Below are 11210 nucleotides of genomic sequence, written 5' to 3'. Positions count from 1 at the left end.
GATGAGTTGAATTAAATGGGAAAATATACCAATATGAGCACTTTAAAAGTCAGTGTGGTAAGGTATAAAATGACTAGAGACACATTCTCATAAAGAGTGAATGATATGGATACATTCTCTCAACTCTTGGCTAACATATCCCACTATTAGATGGGTAGATTGTAAAAGACAAATCCATAGGCACAATTTTGCAGTATACAGTAGCAATAGATCCTACAAAAGAAAACATGTAACTGATTTCAGCCAATCCAACAGAGGACATTTGTAAGTCAGGCCCAGAAAATTGCATTCAAAAGCAATATTGTGGCATTCACAGCATTATGACAGCAATAACAAAAAGTAGTGAAGCTTTAAAATATCCAGTTCTTCAGTGATGATGGGATTTAAGATTACCACTAACAAAGTAGTTAAGCTAAGGAAGCAGCTAAGAGATACATAAAAGGAATCTAAATCGAATAAGGAACCACTAATATAGTTTATGTTTTAGAAATAAATGAAAAATGAAAAGTAAAACCATGGGAAATTGGACTAGTTCTCTGAAAGTGGATGGACCTTCCAGTGATTCAAACCTCTTGGATAGACCTGGCCAAATGTAAGTAGAGAGATGACTTTTATGTTGCGATTTTGTTAATTGTCATAGCAATAAATTCAGTAACATTAGGAGAGGGATGGAAGTCATAAATTTAGGAATTTTTAAAGGAAGAGACTTTTGATTGTAACGTTGACAAAAACCATAAGAAAAGTATTCAGTTTCATGTTTCTACTTGAGACTGATGTGATTCCTTTAAAAGAATAAGACCTGGGAAAGGAAGAGGTTGTGAAAAGTGTATTTTGAGTTTAAGGAGATGCTTCATACTGTGACATAGAAGTAGGGAGAATAAATAGCTTCCTTAGTATAGCCACTGTGCCAGGATAAAGGAGTTTCAGGGCATAGAGGGGACCATGGTCAAAACACGGCTATAAACATGTAGGGGAAAGATGCACAAATGCTTTATGGCAAAATGTTAAAAAACAGCTGATAAGAGCTGTATAAATTACAAAGTTCAAGAACGTGGTTGGTATTTGAAAAACTGTAAGAAAGTTTGGGGAAAAAAAGACATTATGGTATAAAGACAGTTCAGGTGATTACTTATACCAGGTAGGAAGATGGGGGCTACAAGAATCTGTGGGTGTAGCTAGAAAAGCACATGGAATTTAATCTTGCTAAAGGAATAGAACTTAAAATGGAAACTTGTTACATTTGGCCAAGCAGGAGGGTATAAATCTACTTTATATAATAAATTTAAATGTTTAAAAATTTTTGCCTTAGTTTTGTCAGTCCAGCATAATTTTTTTCCTAATAAACAACGACTGTGAGAGTGAATATTTGCAAAAAATGTTGAACTACTTAGAAAATAATATAAGAACAAAAGAAAACATCATCATGATTATTGTTTTATTTTATAAACCTATTAAAAGAATTATGAGAAATTAGACTATAATGACAACACAAATCTGTGGATATTAGAGAACATTTTGAAACAGAAGAGATAAGATGTGAGAGGTTGTAAATTTGGCAAGGTAGAGGTTTCCTCATTGTTTGGGAATCATGTAGTGTCATCTAGTATAAACACTGACTCTATTAATCCTGAAAGGGAAAGCGTCCATGAACTAATCCTACCTTTCCTTTTCAGGTGTGAGGAGTGCAGTAAATCTTTCCCTCTTGGCAGGGGTCAGCAGTTTGATGGAGACTGTAATCCTGTGAATGTGCAGTTCTTATAGACTGTGAAATGCAATAATAATTTCAGTGTTTTATTACAGGTATCACTTTGTTTTCCTCTATCTCTTCCATTTTATTACAAATTATATGCATCAACATGATAAAGGTAGTGTGCTTTCTTTCACTGAAGTGGAAGATGCACCACAGAATTGATAATATAGGTGTGGGGCACTTTTTTTTTTTTTCCAATTTCACAAGCTTGGTGCTCACAGATTGCATGTTGTACTTTTTATTTCAGTAACATTTAACAAAATCATGGCCATGGAGGGAATTAAACTTACACAGAATGTCCATAATGAGACTCTGAGTGCTGTTGTTTCAGGTACGATACAGAGTGCCTACTCTGAGTGGCACATTAAAGAGACGAAAGCCATCTTTTCCTTATTGCTTTTAATGTACAGAAATGCTTGGATTTAACTATAAATTACTTGTACAATGACCTCAACTGTCTGGGATACAGCAAAGCAAAGGCAGCTAAAACAGATATCATTCATTCTCCAAACTCCTAGGGGAGCTTCTTAGGCTTTTGCTTGGCACCTAGTGATTCTTTCTGTACATACAATTCTATCCTTCTTGATTATCTGATCTCCTATTGCACAGGCACAAGAAGCATAAATTTAAAAGAAGGAATTATGAGAAAAAGACTCACCGACCTAATAAGAAGTGACAGTTAAACACGTGAAAGAAGGAGGCAGAATACTTATTTTATTTATTTATTTTTTAATGTTTTTATTTATTTTTGAAGGAGAGAGAGAGACAGAGCATGAGTGGGGGAGGGGCAGAGACAGAGGGAGACAGAATCCGAAGCAGGCTCCAGGCTCTGAGCTGTCAGCACAGAGCCCGACGTGGGGCTCAAACTCACAGACCACGAGATCATGACCCCAGCTGAAGTCAGACACTCAACTGGCTGAGCCACCCAGGCGCCCCCAGAATACTTATTTTAAAATAGGCACAAAAATGTTTTAAGGCAGAAGGGCATTGACAGGAACAGACCATCTTGAATAATTCCCTTAAGATATCATGTTATTACATCTAAGCCTAATAATAATGGCCCCGAGACTCCAAGAACAGTTTACATTCTATTCAGTGTATAATTTATTATCGAAAAATTTCTGTTCAAAATACTTTTATTTTAAAAAAATTTGATACTGAGAGGGGTAACATTTGGTTAACCTCATCCTTCAATTATACCATATAAATAAGAATTATCACAATATATTGCATTCAGTAAGTCCTAAAATACATCTATTTTTACTACTAGTGATTAGAACATTTTGATTTTAAACTCCCATTTCAGTTTTTCCCCCCAAGTTCTTTCAAATGACTTACATGGAAGCCAACAGTGATTGGATTAATCCCCACCTTCCTTGGCAGAGATGTAAAGGATCTGTGTATACTAATGCAATGTTGCTGTTGATTTCCTGGGTGTTATGTGTTTTTCTTTTCTTTTCTTTTATCTGGAGCAGAGTTTCTCTCCCTTAAAAATAGCTTGTTTGGATGTTGTAAACTTTTCTCTTTGGGAGAGTAGAAGTCAAAATTAGGATAAACGAGAGCTTTGGTAGACATTCTGCATTATGCCTTCACTGAACTACTTTCTCCTTTTTACCCCTGCTCAACAACACAGACCCTCTGGCCAGTATGACTTTCCAGTATGTGAGAGTCTGGCCCCACAGTAATTTTCTGTGACTCATGTTATGAAGGCTTTACTACATCCCTAAGGGAGGTTACAAAGAAGTCTGTTAGACCTTCTTAGTTTCTTATTTTATTTTTTTAGGAAATATTTTTCTTTTTTCCTGGATTATGTGACTCCCTTGACAACATTATGTCTCCTCATTAGAAATCACAGTTTTACTTTGCTGTGTGGCGCATCTGCACAGTTCTGTGATTATAAAGTTGATTCCTCAAGTATCTCTTGTTCAGGGGCGCCAGGGTGGCTCAGTCAGTTGAGTGTCTGACTTCAGCTCAGGTCATGATCTCACGGTCCGTGAGTTCGAGCCCCGTGTCCAGCTCTGTGCTGACAGCTCAGAGCCGGAGCCTGCTTCGGATTCTGTGTCTCCCTCTCTCTCTGCCCCTCTCCTGCTCATGCTCTGTCTCTCTCTGTCTCAAAGATAAAGAAAAACATTTTAAAAAAATTTAAAAAAAGTATCTCTTGTCCAAACCCCAAATAAACCAGATTTCATTTTAAGCTATCATTTCTGTGAATCATGAGAAATTTTGTGGCCCAATGGCCACGAACCTCAAACAGAAGATAGGAGAAGGCACCTTCTCCAGAGCGAATTTGTGTTATCATAGGTCTCTGACATTAGAAGTTAGCTCTAGCATTTAATCAGGGAAGAAACAGATGCATAATGATCTATCTCATTCCTACCCTCCTGCAATACAGCAATATATTATCTGTCTGTCCCTTAGATGTGGTAGAAGGTAGTATTTAATACGGAAATAGGGAAAAATAGTACTCATTGAACTACTTTGCACATGTGAAGAAATAGACACATAAAACTTTCAAGAGCAGAGCTCTCTGTGTGTACTTACTGGGAGCTTATCATCTACTTTGTGCCAGGCACTGTTACTTCACAAGTAACTTTTTTCTTAGAGCTATGGCCATGTCCTTTACAGTGCCTGTAGGATAGAACAAAAAAATGTGTCCCTTCTCCATGCTGACTTTTTTTTTAAAGGCAGAATAGAATATTTATACCCTTAAAGTTGAAGGGAAAAATAAAAGGCATGGAAAAAATAATATACTTTAAAATGAGAACAAATATTAATCTTACGTCAGTAGTTTTTGTTTTGATGGTCGGTGATTTAAATTTATTAAAACCTGAGCAGCCATAGATCACTTATGTTCGGTCAAAAGTTTCCTGTGTTTTTCATTCATCAAGTGGATTCTTTTGTATTTTTTCAGCTTCTGGGTTTTTGTTTGTGCTTTCTTGGGCTCCTTTTCACCTCTTTCAGAGCAGAGTGGCAGTTTGGGGAGGTCAGTCCCTACAGCTTGATGTATAACAGGCTAAACAAATCCTAAAGAAACTTGTCCCCAGTCACAGATGCTCCTGCTAAATTACACTGTCACAGGAAGATGATCTGAACACACAGCCACTTGAATGAGTTGTCGCCCCCAAAGATTTGTATCACGGTAGCAAAGTGAAAGAAGAAGTGCTACCATCTTGTGACAAATGTTGTTTAAATTTTGTTCCATGTTTTTAGCAATACCTTAATTTAGGTCTTGAGGAACAGGCTTGGCTAGAGAGAACGTAACATTTTCTTATGCTCTTAGTTTGAAATCCAATCAGTATTCAAGGACTTCTCCCTAAGGACTTTGCAAGTTTCCTTTCAGGGAGAAGCATTCTCCTACCTGAGCTTCCAAGAACAGATTTCACAACACTTGGAGTAAATTTAAAGATCCCAAGTTGGGAGTAGTGACTCTTTTCCATACGCTAGACCACCATAACATAGAAATATTCTTTTGTTCCCATTCATCATTTGGGAATAAAAAGGGATCTTGTTTTTATATACGTTTTTGAAGAAAAGAAACATTCGGAAGTCTATTTACCAAATTCATTATTAGAACAGTTTCACTTGTATCTTGATGATTGTTATGGCTTCTTGTTTAGCCATTTAGATACAATATTTGTAAGTTATCCCATTTTGGGATAGAAGGTTCTAAAAGAATAACCAGCCCCCAGAGAGCTCCTGTCCGTTACAGTACACTGGTGATAAATGGAATCAATTTATTCTTGGTGGCTTTTTAATTAACCTAGAACTTAATTTTATATGAAATAGTTCAACACATTGAAATTTTCATTAATCATCAACTGGGAGCCCAGAAGCTGAGCAGAATAGAAAGAGAAATAATGGATATCTCTAAGATACTGTCAAACTCAACATTGTTAATTCTACTAAGCATAGTGGGAGCATAGATTACTCTACACAAGCCCAGTAAGTTACCTTAGAATCAAAGTCACCCAGAAGTTTTTGAATATGCTGACACGAGTTTCATTGATGCTTTAAGAAGCCACATTCAGCTGCTTATCAGATATCATTGCCAAGAACAGGGGGTTGAAAAGAGGCTTATCTGTGCTGTAGCTTTTATGTATTCTACTGCCTCCCAGAATTTTAAACATAAAATTAGTGAGAAATTAACAAAGGCTGCATTGTAGTATTTTCTTAAAATATGCCTTATTTTTAAGGGAAGTTTTAGTTTTTATAGCAAAATTGAGCAGGAAGTGCAGAGTTCCCATATCTTTCCTGCCCCTACAGTGCAGTATTTAACTTTAAAATTTTACTTTTATGAAGATCACAACTGTATTGAGAAATAACACACATAACAGATTTACCTTTTTAAGGCATATGGTTCTGTTTTTAGTATATTCATGGAGTTGTGTGACCACCACCACTCTAATTTCAGAATTAAAACTTACTTTAAAATGATGAAATCAAAATACCATTTAGAGAATTTAAAGAAGACAAAAAATATATATATCCCAAACTCACCATTCTAACCAAACATTTGTCATCTTTTGGTAAATTATATTTTAGTTTTTTTTAAAACATTCAGATATTTTTACAAAGGATGATAATGTTCTACGCAATTATTTTTAAATTTTCTGGTGAGGGTTGCCTGGGTGGCTCAGTCGGTTAAGCATCCAACTCTAGATTTCAGCTTAGGCCCTGATCCACAGTTTGTGAGTTTGAACCCTTCAGGTTCTGCACTAGTGGTGTAGAGTCTGCTTGGTATTCTCTCTCTCTCTCTCTCTCTCTCTCTCTCTCTCTCTCTCTCTCTAAGTAAAAACCAAAAACCAAAACAACTTACAGCAATTTTCTCCTGCGAGTAGATGGCTCTGTCTCTTTAAGGCTGCTCACAGTGTGATGAGGTGTGCTGTGATTTTTACTGCTGTGTGTACACATGAAATTATTCATGTGAAGAAAATAACTTCATGGCTATGTATGCTGTGATGTGATGCTTTCTATTAAGCTATCTTGGTATTTGAACATTCCAGAGCACTGTTAAAGCTTTATGCTTATGGTCATTAGTAGCAGGTAGACAGACATTTTTTATTCTTTCATGCTAGGATGTTGAAACAATAAAATATTAAATAATGAGGCTGGTATGTTCTTAGATGCTGCTCTCGCCTCGGTCTAATGGCAGCCTCAGCACTGGGTGTTGTGAAGGAGTGACTCAGCTAGTATCATTGGGGGTGCTGAGCAGCGAGTGTATAAAAGTGAACAGCAAGAGAAAGATGGTCAGTGAAAACATAGGCATGACCATGAACACATTTACAGATGAAATTTCACAAGTGGCCAAAAGTTGTGTGGAAAGATGTTCTGGGATATGAATGGAAACATTTCTTTTAGAATCAGATTAAGAACTTTTGAAAAACATTGATAATGTTATGTGCAATAAAAGATGTGAGAAATGGGGTACTCATAAGCTATGAGAGTATAATTGATCAATCCTTTAAGAGGATAATTTGATAGCATTTACTTACTTTATTTGAGGGGGAGGGCAGAGGGAGAGAGAGAGAGAGAGAGAGATTGATTGATTTTAAGAGAGAGAGAGAATCCATGCTCAGTGTGGAACCTGATGCGGGGCCCAGTCCCACGATCCCAGGATCATGATCTGAGCCAAAATTAAGAGTCGGACATTCAACCAAGCCACCCAGGCACCCCATTTGATAGCATTTATTAATATTTAAAATATCTGTCCTCTTTAATTGAAGAATAGCATTCTTAAGAATTTTGCAAAAGTAATAGCATTATATATAAAAATACATATGCCAAATTATTCATTGAAGCCATATTTGCAATAACAAGAAACAATCTGCTGCCAGCAATGGGAAAATTGACTAAATAAATCATGGTTCAGACAGCCATTAAAAAGGACAAGGTGTGTGTGTGTGTGTGTGTGTGTGTGTGTGTGTGTGTGTATGCTGTCCAGTGTAGATGTGCATGATACACTTTTATGTGAAAAAATGAAAATATTGTAATCTCTCTCTTATTTAAAAAAAGAGATACATCTGTTCATGTGTTAGAAAACTGGGGTTGGGAGATATTTTGCCTTTTATTTTAGATTATTTTTTTTTCAACTGTGACTGGATTATGAATGATTTTTACTTTTTCCTGTGTCTTTCAAACCCCACATTTGAAAAATGAAGTGACATTCTTAAGGTTTACAAAGATGAAAAGATACAGCAGTTGGAGCTAGGCTCCAAGTAGAAGTTCTTAAGGAACTAGCTTTAATGAATAGGTAAAAATGGTTTCTAATTAGTATATCAGCAGTTTATATGGAAAAAAGATGTTCCTAAAATATGTGGAAATAGTTTTTACTCAGGCTAAATCTTTTACAATTTTTATTTTTTTCTAACCGCAAAAGTAAAATATTATGAAACACTTTGAAAATAAATATTATAAAGAACATAAGAAATAATTTATAATTCTGTCAACTGGAGGTAATAGTAGACTAAGCCTTAAAATCTCATTTATACTATCATTTTGAAATTTCAAAAAGAATTTATGTTCACTACAAGAGTCCACTTCACCCTAATTGCCTAACTGATGAATTAGTGGGGAGATACATATGATCTTAATGAAGTTTCCTGAATGTTTCCTATAGAAAATTAGCCTCTGTAATATTGCACATTGTAATAAGAGTTAAAAGAGAAGGATAAAAATGCTGAAGGGTAGGAGCGCTCGGCTGGCTCAGCCAGTTAAGCATCCAACTCTTTTTTCTTGGCTCAGGTATTGATCTCATGGTTCCTCAGATTGAGACTCTGTACTGACAGCATGGAGCCTGCTCGGGACTCTCTCTCTCTTTGACCCTCCCCTGTTCATGCTTTTTCTCTCTCTCAAAATAGATAAACTTTTGTTTTGTAATGCTGAAGGGTAAAAAGAAGGATAGGAGGGCAGATGAGTATCACAATCAAATCCTCAATTTCCCGTTATTAAAAGAAGGGAATAGAAATGTCTGTGATCAAACCAGTCGGTAAGGACATTTCTCTTTGTTTCTCCCTCCTGCTGACTGGGGCTAGTAGCCAACCAGTAATCATTGAGGGCTGGAAAGGACCATCCCTGAGCTGGAGTACTTGTGTTATTTGGTACCTGGGAGTAATTCTCTGAGGGACTCAAATCCTCACAGACTTCTCATACTTGAAGGAGGAGCGATTGGGTTACAAAATTAACCACCCTGAGCTTCTCATCCCTGGCAGCAGTCCCTGGGTGCTCTGTCATTACCAATCCATGGCTTATAGGAGGGTCTGGTCAGTAGCTTCTTAAGGTCCCTTTGTCTTTTCACCCCCAAGTCCAATATTGTGTGTTGAACTGTGCTCCTAGAGGCTGTAGCATTGAGTGGTTTCTAACTTCTCAGCACTTTACTATGCCACCTTCACCTTAAGGAATGGCTACGTAATTTCTGGGGTCCAGTGCAAAATGAGAATTTGAGGACCCTTGTTAGAAAAAAAACTAAGAATTTTAAAACAGTAGAAGCAAAACATTAGAACAAGCATAGGGCTCTTTGGAACTGCACGGGTTGCATTCCCATGACACTGCTCTGCTCACCTTAGCTTCACCTCCTGACCCAGAGGTACCCTATTACCAAGAGAGGGTACATAGGTAGTATCCTCAGTTCTCCTTTCTCCCTTTTTTGAGATCATCTAGTACTTAACTCCATATAGGGCTACAGACCTTCTAATTCTTGAAACAAAACTGCCCTTTCAGGGGCACCTGGGTGGCTCAGTCAGTTAGGCATCCTACTTTGGCTCAGGTCATGATCTTGCAGTTCATGAGTTTTAGCCCCATGTGAGGCTCTGTGCTGACAGCTCAGAGCCTGGAGCCTGCTTCAGATTCTGTGTCTCCCTCTCTCTGCCCCTCCCCACTTGCACACTGTCTCTCTCTCTCTCAAGAATAAATAAATGTTTAAAAATTAAAAAAAAAAAACCTGCCCTTTGAGAATGAAGGACAGGTGTGGTAGGGAAGGAAAAATTACTCTTCCCACTATTCTCCTTAGTTCTCTACTTGGGGTTCTGTAAATTGGACTGACAAAAGACAGATTAATGAGAGAAAAACTAGTTTTGTAATGTGTGCATTAAACTTAGAATGAGAGTACTCAGAGATAATAACTTCAAGGGATAGTTAAAATTTGGTCTTATATACCATCTTAGCAAAGGGACAATAAATACTTAGAGAAGTGACAGGACAAAGGAAAAGGACTTTGAATTTCTAGTGGTGGCAAATGTGAGAGGGAAAATATATGGGGAAACTACTGACAGATAAAAGCTAGTTAGTAAGGTTTGTTACTTAGATTCTTCTGGTGCTGTCTCCCGGCTGATAAGGGTCTAAGTTGTCTCCAGTCATTAACTTTTGTCCTTCCTGGTAGAGAGGGGAGGGAGAATACCTTTGTAAATGTATGTCCTGCTTCTAGGCAGATAAGGGGATGGCAGAGAGCTCTTCTTGTATCTGCTTCTCAGTTGCCTTCAGCTCAAAATAACCTTATGCTAAAGTGGCTTGTTCTCAACTGGCACATCCTGCTATCCAACAGTGTCCTCTCTGGACAGATGCAGCCCCATGAGCCCGTGATTCAAAACCTTGTGTATATTAAAAAAAAACAAACTGCCTCTCCTTCAGGTGGTCACAGCCCTATGCTGGAGCAGCTAGCCTGGCACTTGAAGAATGGCAGGCAAGCTGGGTTTCATTCACCTCTGACATGCTTGGCTGGGCATCCTCATGCAGGCAAGAGCCTGTATAATCCTACAAGGTCACCTTGCCTAGGCAACAACCTGGCTGGTCTTTACACAGAGTGGCAAAAGTGATAAGCTAGAATGTCCTTTCTTAATATGATAATCCAAATCCCTTGATTTGTGGTCCTTAAGTACCTGGGCTTCTCTGGTTTACATCTAGGCTGTAGCTCTTTGCCCTTTTGTTGTTGTTGTTGTTGTTTTTGCTCATATATATTTAAAATTGCTTTTCTTTTGATTCAAAATGGTCTATCATTGGGATTTGGCAGTCCATCTCCCTAGCTTCACTGAATGAGCTGTTTTAGTGGTAGGCAAACAGATCCATTAGACTCTTCTTCCATCATTCTGTTCTAAGTTGGTGAGATTTTAGGTCTTACTTCTAAGTGAGAGGATACATGTTTAAAACAAGGATGATACATATTGAAACAAGGAAAAATTTCAGTGAAATATAAAAAGAGAAAAAGGAATCATTATAATCCTCATAGTCTTTTGTAATTACTGGCTAGCCTTACCTGCGAGTAAGCCAGGGAAAGGTGAGGATTGAGGTAAATGAAGTCAGGTTCTTAAGGTTTTTTTTTTTTTAACTGGGTGCTGACATTAAAAATTAAAAGGACATTAGATTTCCTTCCTTTCCCACACCCACCAAAAATAAATAATGCACACACCAAGAGTTATGGGAGATGGAATCTGTTCATATTGGTCTTTGGAAACCCTGTATTTTTTCCTAC

The 11210-nt window shown here is 37.4% G+C and overlaps 1 long non-coding RNA gene across 1 annotated transcript; it reads left to right on the top strand.

Annotated features, from left to right (window-relative positions):
* Positions 1–528: 528 nt before the first annotated feature.
* Positions 529–2348, top strand: LOC125917844 (uncharacterized). The gene is made up of 3 exons (XR_007456318.1): positions 529–592; positions 1674–1800; positions 1998–2348. It is a non-coding gene; the product is annotated as an uncharacterized LOC125917844 (long non-coding RNA).
* Positions 2349–11210: the final 8862 nt, after the last annotated feature.

The sequence above is a fragment of the Panthera uncia genome, unplaced genomic scaffold, assembly GCF_023721935.1.
Source record: "Panthera uncia isolate 11264 unplaced genomic scaffold, Puncia_PCG_1.0 HiC_scaffold_257, whole genome shotgun sequence".
Lineage (NCBI taxonomy): Eukaryota > Metazoa > Chordata > Mammalia > Carnivora > Felidae > Panthera > Panthera uncia.
Note: the sequence above shows the minus strand (reverse complement) of the source record. Positions and strands in the feature narration are given on the sequence as shown.